This window comes from Colias eurytheme, chromosome 21 (genome assembly GCF_061535395.1).
Source record: "Colias eurytheme isolate Ceu_HAF_F1 chromosome 21, ilColEury1 Martin Lab GWU primary, whole genome shotgun sequence".
Taxonomy (NCBI): Eukaryota; Metazoa; Arthropoda; class Insecta; order Lepidoptera; family Pieridae; genus Colias; species Colias eurytheme.
This window is the reverse complement of record NC_143000.1, coordinates 9,149,176-9,163,608: the sequence shown is the minus strand read 5'-3', so window position 1 is coordinate 9,163,608 and position 14,433 is coordinate 9,149,176.

The window sequence follows — 14,433 nt, the reverse complement described above, 5'->3', positions numbered from 1 at the left end:
TCTAGATGGTGCACTTGTAGTTAGGTAAGCGCATTTGACACTTATTTTATTAATAATATTATTGTAAATGCAAAGTAAGTTTATAAGAATGCTACACTTTTATTAGCACACGATGAAATTTGGCACAGAGCAAGGCTTTATGAATAAAATCATATTTAATAGTTGATAGTAAAGGAGAAATGGCTTGATGATTTATTACTCATTTTGCATGATGAAAGTGTAATCGTCTTTTTCATATTATTAGCATTATAAATTATAATTCCTATTTATTTCATATTTTTTTGCTACTACTATTACAATGATTATTTTTACTATTACTCTGAACACATTTCAATACATTTTTTTCAAGACTTTATTTTTATCAATATCCCAGTTTCCAATACGAATGCATTAACATAAGTTCACATTCAAATACTGCAGAGGAAACGTCGTATCACGGGAGGAATCAAACGCCGGAAGCGGAAAGGAGCGTATTTTTCGAATTTGAATTTCGAACTCTAGCTACTTCCAGCGGAAACTGGAGCATTTACGAGATGAAAGTTTTAAACGGAATTCGAAATTTGAATTCGCTCCACAATTCAGTTACAGTTATGTGAAGTTTATTTTTCGGTTTTGTTTTAGTTGAGAATTTTTTGTGCCTATAATTGAGGGTAGTTTCGAATATAGGCTACGCTTTGTGATGCGTTGTGAGTATGATCTCGATACAATTAATTTTTAATTTATTTGAACTTAAGTATACATATTAAAAATAAGTAAGAATAAGTTCAATGTTATTATACCTACATATACCTAGTTAGGTATAGTACATACTACATACATAATCCCTTTTTCTTGAAATTGGTAATGTGAGTTATTACAGGAATCGAACCTGCTCAACTTTATTTCACTTACAACCAATAGATTAAAGCTAGAAAGAACCTTTATCATGACATATTTTGTTACGAATACAAATATTTATCCAATTTATCTGCTAGACATGCCAGCAACCCAAAGGTATGTGAGATATGAAATCGTAAAGGAACCCCGGAAATTCAAGTCAATATAAATAGTTTCTTTATTGAATTATTGTGAATCTCTTACCTCTTGGTGAATCTATACTTCGATCTATATATATAAAAAACTCAAAGGTGACTGATATAGTGATCTATCAACGCACAGCCCAAACCACTGGACTTATCGGGCTGAAATTTGGCATGCAGGTAGATGTCATAACGTAGGCGTCCCCTAAGATAGGATTTTAGAAAATTCATCCCCTAAAGGGGTAAAATAGGGGATGAAAACGTATACCATGAAAATTTATCTTTTCCACGCAAGCGAAGCTGCGGGCAACAGCTAGTTAATAGTATAAAGCTGAAGAGTTTGTTTGTTTGAACGCGCTAATCTCAGGAACTACTGGTCCGATTTGAAAAATTCTTTCAGTGTTACATAGCCCATTCATCGAGGAAGGCTATAGGCTATATATCATCACACTAATACCAACAGGAGCGGAGCCACGCGGGTGAAACCGCGGAGCGCAGCTAGTAAGTTTAAACACAATCGTTCCGGATTCACTTCAAGTTTTTTCTGCTATATAATAACAAAATAGCTTATGGAAAGCTTCAAGTTTTATTTAATGAAAAAATTAGTGTGAATCAGGTCGTATATATCATCATATTCCTCTCCTGGACTTTCGTCTTCCATGAAAATGAAAAGTAAAAATGTAAATGAAAAAAAAATAACAGATTTAAAACAGGATTTCTTCGGTTGTAAAGTCAGATGAAATCAATAACTCAAGTAAATTTCATTTATTTCAAATGTGGGTGTTTCACTAAAAATATTTAATTTTAACATTTTTAATACACGCTTATCAAGTCCTATACAATCCCTACTTCCCTACTAATATTATAAATGTGAAAGTAACTCTGTCTATCTGTCCGTCTGTCTGTTACGCTTTCCCGCTTAAACCTCTAACCGATTTTGATGAAATTTGGCACAGACAATCTTTAGACCCTCAGAAAGAACATAAGCTACCTTTTATCAAAACACCACGCGGGAGAAGCCGCGGGCGGAAGCTAGTATAATAATATTGAAACTTCTGAGAATTATAAAAATAATACAGAAAATGAATGTCAAACGGGAAATATATTGAATCATACATCATGGCAACATTCATTTATCATAGCAAATGTTATTTTGATACCGACTTTAAAAAGGGTGGATAAGGTAAGACAGATGTTGTGTATTGATGTGTTGTGATGTTTGTTATTTGTGGTAGTAGGTTCGATTCCTGAGATGATTAACTACAATTAGTATTTGTGCTAAATTATCAATTAAAAATAATAATGGTAACTAAATTTTTGTTATATCGTAGTTATTATAATATAGTAAGAAATATTCCATTTATAAATATTTAGGAGTTGTTTTTTAAACATCGTCGAAAAAGAATAGTAAGTAGTAAGTACCTATTTGATTGTTGTTTTTTAGGGTTCCGTAGCCAAAATGGCAAAAACGGAACCCTTATAGTTTCGTCATGTCCGTCTGTCCGTCTGTCCGTCTGTCCGTCTGTCACAGCCGATTTACTCGGAAACTATAAGTACTACAGTGATGAAATTTGATGGGAATATGTGTTGTATGAACCGCTACAAAAATATGACACTAAATAGTAAAAAAAAGAATTGGGGGTGGGGCCCCCCATACATGTAACTGAGGGATGAAATTTTTTTTTTCGATGTACATACCCGTGTGGGGTATCAATGGAAAGGTCTTTTAAAATGATATAAAGTTTTCTAAAAAACATTTTTCTTAAAGTGAACGGTTTTTGAGATATCAGCTCTCAAAGTCGTAAAAAGTATGTCCCCCCCCCTCTATTTTTATAACTACGGGGTATAAAATTCTAAAAAAAATAGAGGTGATGCATGCTAATTAACTCTTTCAACGATTTTTGGTTTGATCAAAGTATCTCTTATAGTTTTTGAGATAGGTTGATTTAACTGTAATTTATTATATTTGCTGCTACGGAACCCTTTGTGCGCGAGCCCGACTCGCACTTGGCCGGTTTTTTTGACAATTACAAGTGGATATGATATTTTGTGTCAAACGTATGATGGAACTTTTCTTAATTTGAAGTATTTTCATTTACTTCAATTTAAAAAAAGTTTCATCAAAATCTATTCACTACCTACTTTAAAAGATTCATGTAGGTACCTACATATTAATTCATATTCACATAACCTATATTAAAACTGCCTACAAGTACCCATCAAACCTTAATAACATCTCAAACAATCCATTCTTCATATCTCCTCATACATTAAGCAAATTGAATTTTTATTTTCCCACATTTCAAAAAACGGCAACACTGATTGAACAACAATATGGGACCAATCAAACAACTGGCAACAATTTACATACGCCTCAGGGTAAAAGATATCTGCGCAAATTGAGATGTGATTCCGTTTGATTTTATTTTTACATTTCTTTTCTGTAATGCTAGGTGGGTATTGTAAGATGTGATTTATGGTATGCGAATAAGGTTTGTATTGCATTGAATGTAAATTTTTGAAGAAAATTTCGATGTATGAAAACACACGTGTGATTATTTTGTTTTATGTTTTTACTATTGTGATCATTTTTGATACCAGTAATGATAAATTATGGTTTATATTACCTAGTATGAGTGTGATACTAGTTATAGTATAAAAAAATAAATCATATTGTATAAGGCTCTCTAACCTATTGACCAACAAGATAATCAATAAATGAAACAGCTAAGTACATTTTACAATGCATTTGTCTATTATTATCTACTAGGTATGCTACTAAATTAATTGCAATATTAAGCATCTCCTAGTCCTTAACCGTGTCCTTAACAATATCACAAGAAATTACACAGAATACAATTTAATTACAAGACCTGATAAATACTACATTTTTATAAATAATAGCTTTGTGTATGTGTTGTATTAAATTGTGCTGACATAAATATTATCTATGTTTGTCTCATTAAATATATTTTCTTTGTTAACAAATCTGATAAATATTTTTTTTAAACGCGGCGTTTATTCCGCAGCAATAGCCCCATACATTCAGCTAAGTGAAGAAAAACGGTGGCTAATGTTCGATTCTTGATGTGTATCAAATGTGATCTTTTTGTATCTTGTAATGGCGTGTGGGGAGCACCCTCGGGGTAAACATTGATCTTGTGACGTGTTTCTGAACGGAATTCTGGTTAACACGATCGGGATGTATTTTCTTACCATATTGAAACTGGAGCACTTTTAAGCTATTCTATAGCTTCTATCGCGGGCCTTGAGCGCGGGGACCGAACCAGAAATTCCGTAACGAAAAAACCTCACGCTCCCCACTCCGACGGGCGCGGAAGGCATAGCATGCAATAGCTTTACCGCGAGTGCCACACGTCTTTTTTTTACTCTTGGCACGAAAAAAGAAAAGGGCATCGATATACAATCTGTGCTGTATGTCTTCTGAAAATCTGACACTTAAAAGATAAAATTTCAGGGGACACATATGGCTGATTATGAATTTACAACGTTATTTTTAAGAAATATATAAAAAGACTATAAATTTAGGCAATATCCATCTACTGTTCGACATTGTTCCTGTAATATTTTTATGTCTATCTGTCGATTAAGAATACTATTACCATATTAGTCTACTAGCGACCCGCCCCGGCTTCGCACGGGTGCAATGCTGATACTAAATACACTACAGAAAAACTGTGAACGTTGTATATAAAAACATAGCGGCCCGCTCCGGCTTCGCACGGCTACGGGTATAAAATATATACAGGGTGGCCCGTTTATAGTGGTCCAAAAATTTTTTTCAGCTTGAGAACATCATGAGTAATCATTTAAAACAAACTTTAGTTAAGCGAAAACTTATGGTTTAGAAATTATGATTTTTTTTATAAATAATCCGGAGTTTCAATATTTTTGTCACAAAACCACTCTGTTATGAAAACTACTGGACCGAATTGAATGAAATTTGGTATAGGTATAGCGCAATAACCTACCTATCGCACTATAGACTCATCTTGTGTAAATAATTAAACTGCATTTTTTTATTTTAACTTTTTCCGTAGTTTTTTGAATTTCTCGGCAAAATATGGATTTTTCGAAAAAATCCTGTGAAAAAAAAATGTACCACCAAGGTTTTGCTGGTACTGCTAAAAACTACCTTAACATAGGGTTATTCTTGACACAAAAAATCATAGTTGTCCTTCGATTGTAACATCTTCAAAAACAACATCATGTACATTAACACATGGAAATCGAAAAATTACGAAATTTACCATAATTTAATTTTAATCATTTGGAACGGCCAATTTATGTTTAAAGAACCATATATTGCCGTAAAAGTCATTACAAATCAGTATTCACATGGCTATAAAACTTAAAATGAATGAAATAAAATTTTAACCTGCCAGGCAAGATAACTTAACTTTATTCTAATGTCAATTTATTGAGTTTTTTTTTGTTGTTTAGTTTTTATGATTAAATCTTAATAAAAGGTTTGGAGAATTAATAAAACAACATAAATATTAATTAACATATTGTTTATTTTTTACAAAAGGTTTTTGAAATGCCGTCCGCCTTAACTAAACATAATCTGCATTTGCGTAAGAAATTTCTTCGCAGCCTTTTAAATGGCTGCCGGCTTTCTTTAATGGCTGTTATAGCCACTTGAATTTATGCCTATAAATAACCATACATTCATTATACATAGGTACATTTGTATACCAATTTATGGTATTAAACCATTTATTACCATAGGTTCATACCTAAAAATTCAAGTGGACATAACATAACAGTCATTAAAGAAAGCTGGCAACCATTTAATAGGCTGCGAAGAAATTTCTTACGCAGATGCAGATTATGTTTAGCGAAAGGCGGACGGCATTTTGAAAACCTTTTGTAAAAAAATAAACAATATGTTAATTAATATTTATTTTGTTTTATTAATTCTCCAAACCTTTTATTAAGATTTAAACATAAAAACTAAACAACAAAAAAACTCAATAAATTGACATTAGATTAAAGTTACGTTATCTTGGCTGGCAGGTTAAAATTTTATTTCATTCAAATAGTTTTATAGCCATGTGAATACTGATTTGTAATGACTTTTATGGCAATAAATGGTTCTTTAATCAAAAATTGGCCGTTCCAAATGATTAAAATTAAATTATGGTAAATTTCGTAATTTTTCGATTTCCATGCTTTAATGTACATGATGTTGTTTTTGAAGATGTTACAATCGAAGGACAACTATGATTTTTTGTGTCAAGAATAACCCTATGTTAAGTTAGTTTTTAGCAGTACCAGCAAAACCTTGGTGGTACATTTTTTTTTTCACAGGATTTTTTCGAAAAATCCATATTTTGCCGAGAAATTCAAAAAACTACGGAAAAAGTTAAAATAAAAAAATGCAGTTTAATTATTTACACAAGATGAGTCTATAGTGCGATAGGTAGGTTATTGCGCTATACCTATACCAAATTTCATTCAATTCGGTCCAGTAGTTTTCATAACAGAGTGGTTTTGTGACAAAAATATTGAAACTCCGGATTATTTATAAAAAAAATCATAATTTCTAAACCATAAGTTTTCGCTTAACTAAAGTTTGTTTTAAATGATTACTCATGATGCTCTCAAGCTGAAAAAAATTTTTGGACCACTATAAACGGGGCACCCTGTATATAATATGTATACCCGGGCGGCCGGCCGGTATCGCCGCAAACGCTACGTCCCGCAATTTTTAAATCTGTAATATCTTCGAAAATATTCACTTAAATCATACGGTGTAAAGGGCCATATAGATCTATATTAAATGAACAATGTATTCAAGGTATTTAATTGGTTAAGGATTAATGCTGTATTGGTGAAAATCGCTTCGAAAATTAGCTATTATTTGTCGTAAAAAGTAAATGACAAAAAAAAGTTGTTGTGGGTTATCCATAAGAGATAGACATATACCATCGCGGACTTTTCTGTAGACCTTTTCAATGTGTATAATTCTTAGTACATTATTTTGATAAAAATCGTAGGGTTCAGCCTGCGTTTGCAATATAAGCGGAAAAAATGTCATTTTTTACGACATCACATTAGAAACCTCAAAAATAACAGTACTTCTCCACTATTTAATGGATGTTATTATACATATAAACCTTCCTCTTGAATCACTCTATCTATTAAAAAAAACCGCATCAAAATCCGTTGCGTAGTTTCAAAGATTTAAGCGTACAAAGGGACATAGGGACATAGGGACAGGGAAAGCGACTTTGTTTTATACTATGTAGTGATGAAGTGATGATGATGCTATTACTAAGGGCCGATTTTTCAATGCTTGGATAAAACTTATCCGTCCAATAAAGTATTACACGATAATATTAAAATGTCACGTAAACTGTCAAATACGGGCAATTAGAATACGTTTTTAAAATGGTAGTTTTATACATTATTCGACGAATAAGTTTTATCCAAGCATTGAAAAATCGGCCCTAAATGTACAAACTTATTCAAATAAATCTCAAATAAATATCACATCACAACAAAATCGCGACCATTACATATCCAGGAAACATTGAAAGCAAAGAATATTCCCTTCAAATCCCACGCCATTTGTACACTCAAATATAAATCATACACATGCCCTTTGAATACAAAGATTTCCAGTTTCCTTACGAGAATAATATCCTTATTCGTATCACGAGTGAGGCTGGGATCTATTGAAGATATTCTTCAAACTGGCCCAAACGTCACTGCCTTACCTTGCCGATATGTAACGTAGATATAAGAAGTATAGACGCGCTGTGTAAGTTCGATCTGACATCTGCCAACTCGCACTTGGCCAGCATGGTGGATTATGGCCTATACGTGTGTATCATAGGAGGCCCGTGTCCCTACTGATGAGGCTGAAGATTACGATGATGTATAACCCATTGACCACCGAGCGGCCCGATCGGGCCGAGACACAATAGATTTTCTATTGTGTCTGTGATCCGAGGACTGACGGAATAAACAATAATTCGGCATATCTATGACGTCATTGGTAGTTTTACGTATAGCGTGTTAACTATTGAGTATTATGTGCTACTTATAGCAAAAAAAATTGTTAGTTGAAGCAAGGAATTATAGAACAAGTTCTAATCATCCAAATTAAATTTTTAAGCCAGCAAATATACAATTTATGATCTACGCACACACGTATTGATTTAAATAATTCTTGGTCACGCTATAACTTAAGAACCAGATTACCGATTTGATTGTTTTCATTAAACATATTAAAAAAATTGTATATATCAACCACTAGAAACAAACAGAGGCGACTTCCATACTATGAAGTGATTTATTGACGTTGCCTCGTCTATACTGCATAACTCTACAAAAAGGAATCACGTACGCACATTGGCCAGCGAGAATACGGCTATACTTTATCACAGGGATTTTTACGAGCGAAGCCGCGGTATATGCTTGATGACCCACCTTTATTAACATGGGCATGCCTTATGAAGATTTTTTATTCATTTTTAACCGACTGCGTATGAATAAATGAAGGATATGGGATTGGGCTTACGCAGATATTAACTATTTATTTGTATATGTCTTATTTGTCGGTTTTAATATCTCCATATTATATCTCATAATAATATATTGGTACCTATCATTTTCGTGATTTCTACAGCTCTATTTATAGTGTGTCGTTTTCTTGTACCTACATGTTAAATTAAAATCTGTCTCCTCATATTGCAATAAAAATATTATTTAGGCTTTTATAATATTTCGATGCAGATTTATCTAATGATAATTTCCTCACGATATAAAACTTCATTATATAGATAAACAATATGGTCAATTTCTCGACCAACTGTCTTTCTCTAACCAAATGTCAATTCTAGTTACTCTTAAAACAATCTTAAATATAAAAAAAACTTACGTATTAAAAAACAAAATACATATTTGAAAATTCAAAAAAATAAAAAATATGCAACATCGAAAACATTATAAAACCTCCAAGAAATTTAATAGAAAACCATTGAATAATTCATACATATAATTTTCCGTTCATTTAAGCCATCAAATCCACCGTAAGTTGCCAACGTATAAAAATTTTACTGTCCCATTTTACCGCAGTAAAGTGTGGTCAATACGTAGGGGACTGTCCCGTTTTATTGTGTCAATAACGTCACCCTACTGCCGTGGGGTACAAATTGGTTGTTGTTTGACGAAAGTGAAATGAAATATATCTGGATATTTGTAGCTTAAAGAATAATAAATAATATTATGGTTTGTGTTATTTTTGTGTGAATATAATATTATTTTAATACTAGCGGTCCGCCCCGGCTTCGCCCGTGGTACATAATATTTACGTTTTCTCTACATAAGAACCATCCTCGTACTTCAAGGAATATAATAAAAAAAGAATTATCGAAATCAGTTCAGCCGTTCTCGAGTTATGCGCTTACCAACACATTTTGCGATTCATTTTTATATATAAGATGATTGCTAATACGCGCTGTTTTGATTTGTTTCGTGGATTAATGGTTTCAGACCTTTGAAAGATAACGCCGTAAAAATGATTTTATATGAAAATGATTTAATTTTTTGCGTCGTCTATGATAATAATTAAGTTCAGTTTAAATGTTTCTTTATATTGGCTTGTTTGTAAAGTTATACCAACATTTTAATAAATGTTTTTTTCACAAAATAATTATTTTGCATAAAATTATTGTATGTTCTAAGTGAGAAATATACGGATACCTTCATAATTAAAAAATAAGGATGTTTTTAACAGCAATTTCTGGCTGATAATGATGATGATGGCAAATAATTCCATGTAATCTAGTGGGATATCATATAGATACAACGCAAAACCTTAAAAACGTCAGAATTTTCTAGAAGGGAACATAAAAGCATGCTCTCTGCGAATGATATAATTGAGGTTAGTGCAAAGCCACATCAACGGAAGGTGCGGACAATAAAACGGCTGCAAACACACGAACGACGGATTGACAGAGTTGTAAATATAAGGCCTTTACAGACGTGACTTGGTTTTTGGGAATTTTGTCGTGCGATAACTTGGGTCGAAGGAATACAGAATATTCTGCTGGCTATGGGTTTTGAATAAGTTTTTACATAAATTATTATTCTAGAAACTTTTCTTGTATATACAAATTAGCTAATGATGACATCGATAAACTGTGTGGTTAACTATTCTGTGTAATCTGTTAAGGCCTGAGCGCTTTCATAATTTTAACAAATTGATTAAAATTACAATCATGATCGATTGTGCCGCCCGCCGCATATATTTTTCTGCATTCTTCTATAAGTATTTTCTTTAATAACTTGCCTACTTCAATTTATTTTTCAAACTGAATTTTTCGTAGCATGAAAATAGACCTTGAATTTACTGTAGTATCGTATGAAACAGCCTTTATAAAGTGAAGTGCAGAGTTGCGGATTGATAGCAGATATAAAATCACTAAGTAAAGCAAGTAGTAACTTGATCCCAAGGCAGTCGTATCCTACATTTATAGGTTATTGATTAGAGCCATATTAGGGCTCTAAAAACGAAGCGCCTGATGGATAAACTTGGCACATTTTGCTATCGGAATATTTGTTTATTTTGGTAATTTAATCTATTATTGAATTAATTATAATGATAATATTAGTCATTTTATACTAAGTACCATACGTATATTTTTTTAAATATTTCAATAAGTCTAATTACTTATTTTAAATCCGGAGTCAATCCAAGCGAATCCGTGTGTAAAGCTAGTTTAAACGTTAACGCAGGCACAATTAATTCGAAATAACGATATTATTTCACCATTTTAAATTTACCCTCACCGATCGACCCCTTTTTTGGATTCGAGTCGCATTTCTATACAAATTAGCTGGCAAATTACTTAGCTACGTGACATTGTAATAACGTTCGTTTCTTTTCTTAATTATAAACCAATTTCGTGCTTTATTTAAGACGTTTTTAAGAGGAAAAATTTATATTTCTCGTATTTATGTCGTAGTCTACAGAGTAAATGCTTGATAATAATATGAAGACAGGCAAATTAGAAAGAAAAGAAAGAAAGAAAGAAACATTTATTTATCAGAGACAGCACAACACACACACATACATAGACATAAAACATAAAACCGTACAAGTAAAATAAGAAAACATCGCAATAAGAAATAGTTACAATAAAAGAAGCAAATACTTAAATTAATAACATGAAAAACACGTACAAAAAAAAATAGAATGATAACTACATTTATTAAGGTGTGTCATACGACCCTGACAAAAAGGAGGCAGCTCAGCATATGCTGCAACGTCCAGGAACATTGGCAGCGCTGTTTTTCAGTGCCCCCTTTATAATAAAGGCTTCGAGTTGGGACGAAAGGAGTTACTTATGACTACATATTATATACATAAATATATAAAAATAAATAAATAAAGGAGTTATAATAAACTTATAGATCATACGACGATAAGTCAGACGAATTAGTCTGCTCTTAAAATTCGTTATACCTACTTCATTTTCTTATTGCAATGTTTTTCAATGAACGAAATTAAAAAATTCATTCACCAAAAAAAAAATACATCATTAAACATGTTTATTCTTTTTCAAGAAAACCCGGACAGAGGCAGGACAAGTGGCTAGTAAACAATTTAAACGTACAGTGTCCGAGATATTATTTCAAATTAAACAATAGAGCATGCAGTCCCAACTTTAGTTAATGTGGAAACTGGACAATACAGTACAAGTTTCATTTCTTGATATTAGATATCCTTGACAAAGGCCTAGAAACTTTGCGAAATGCTCCACTGCTTTTCCTGTACCATAGATTGATGTGAATGGGCAAACTTGGTATTGAAGAGTTCAGAACTATAGACCGGACATGGTCAAACTTGGTGTTAAGTGGAATTCTAAGTGATTCGCTTGAAATATCTTCTAATATATTAATTGAGGAAGTAACTATGTCTGTTTGTTGGTTTTAAGTAGAAAGCATTGAGCAGATTTTGATGAAATTTGGAAAAAGGTAGAATCGGTATTTGGACAGGGAATAGGCTACTTATTGTAACAAAAAATAATCATAAGATACCTGATCACGGTGTGGTCATTTACCAACTGCATTATTCAAAACTCGAAACCCTATACAATTATAATCTCTTATACAGGGTGTCCCACTATTGGTATACTAAGCGCGAAGGGACTTGTAGTTTGGCATACACTGATCACGTAAAAAATACTTAAAAAACAAAATTACATCAAAAATTTTTTGCTAATTTTTTCCTGAAAATCTATGTTTTCTTCTCTAGCTTCGCGCAGCCGGCATATACCTCTCCTCTAATGTGAGCATTTTGTCTATGAAAACATAATCTTAAACGATAGCTCACGTGCTGGTGGCAAAGTTGGGTGGGTTGCTTGTTATGGGTGTACACATAGAGTTTTAAAAATTCATCTTTTTGAAAAAAAAAAGCGGCTGGAATTTTTTAATTATTTTTTACGTACTCAGCGTATTCAAAACTATAACCTCCTTTGAGCTTAGTATACCAACAGTGGGACACCCTGTATATAAAATTCTCGTGTCACAATGTTAGTCTGCATACTCCTCCGAAACGGGTGGACCGATTCTCATGAAATTTTCTGTGCATATCGGGTAAGTCTGAGAATCGGCCAACATCTATTTTTCATATGTACCACGGGCGAAGCCGGGGCGAACCGCTAGTATATTATAAGTATATTTAAATTGAAGATAACATACTACACTTCGTTGAAGTAGCAAAAAGGTTCTATTAAATTGAGGAATGGACTGGATTAAAAAAGCAATGACATCTTACCGGTAAGTTGAATTTGATATCTTACTAATCGATTTGCAAAAAGGAGGAGATATAAATATTTTCTTTTTATATTTTTTTTGAAACTGGTGTCTAACACAAAAAATAATATTTTAATTAAGTTGCTTTCATACACTTACAATAATTTATGAGCAATGAAGTTTCGACTGCGTGATTATATTTTATTTGATAGTTTATTTTTTGGTAGTTTCAGTTATTGAAACGGGATAAGTATGTAAAATTATTGTAAATAGTAGAAAATTATAACTGCATCAAACAAGTGAAATAAGTAACAGCATACTTACTCAACGATCTGTCAAAAATCACGTTTAACAAGATGGCAATAGGCATGACGAAAGATTTTGAAATCCTCTTCCATAATGTGTGTATACGTTTACTATACAAGAAAAGCCCTATATTTCGGTAATATACTTAAATTTAACGAAGATAAAAGCCATTTTCCAAAAAATATTTATTAACTGTGCCAAAACAGCTCGCAGGTGTCATGGCGTAGGCGTGACGTCACATTTTGGTAAATACGTAATTATTTGTACGCATTGCGAAGAAAATTAAAAAAATATTTATTTAATATGTGTTATAGAAACGAATTTCAAAGTTTATAAGTGGTGTGCAGTATTTCAGTGTGAATCCACATAAAAATAATGCTCAAAAATGTGTTAGTAATTATTTTAAGCGAGAAAATAATAAGAAATGATTGTATAAAGTTGGCGCGGAGAACCCCGAACCATGTATTCGTGAATTCGCAATTATATTTCTGTTCTGAGTCGATAAAGCATACGTGAAACAATAGAAAATAAATAAAAATGCGTATTCTCAACATATTCATAACAACAAAAAACATCTGACGTGAGTTGTTTACTTAAGCGTGACGTCACGCGTGTTTTAGTCAAAAGGGCCAACTGCAGTATTTCAATGTTTTATTTTATTGATAATCTCATTAATCTTAATGTTTTTGAGATTTCTAAGTCACTATATGTAATTTATCTATTATACATTTTCCCTTAAAAACACTAATACGATCATTTATGGATACTGTCGTCATGCCTATTGGCATTAGTTAACCGCCAGATGCCAAAATACCCGTGTAATATAAATATTATGATTTTCTTTCAGTGGAAGTCGCCCGTGGTTCATCAAATACAACGGCTATAGTGGCCAAATCAGTTGAAAGCCAACGAAATTCCACCACTCAAATTACTGTAGTAAACTTGTAGTAAAGGATTCAAAGGAACAGGGAGAGAAAGCGGGATAATAATTAATAACCTATTTAATTTAATAAACAATAATTTTATTGATCGCCAGTGTTTTTGTATCTGTAGAAACGAGAAATAAAAAATGTGTTCGATAGAATGTCACTTTTTAAATCGTTATTATAATATTCTATGGTGCTTACAGGTGCTTATTTTTATTATTATTTATTATAATTTACTAACTTACCGCCCGCGGCTTCGCCCGCTTTGTCTAAAACATAATAAATTATGTACTAAAACCTTCCTCTTGAATCACTCTATCTATTAAAAAAGCCGCATCAAAATCCGTTGCGTAGTTTTAAAGATTTAAGCATACAAAAGGACATAGGGA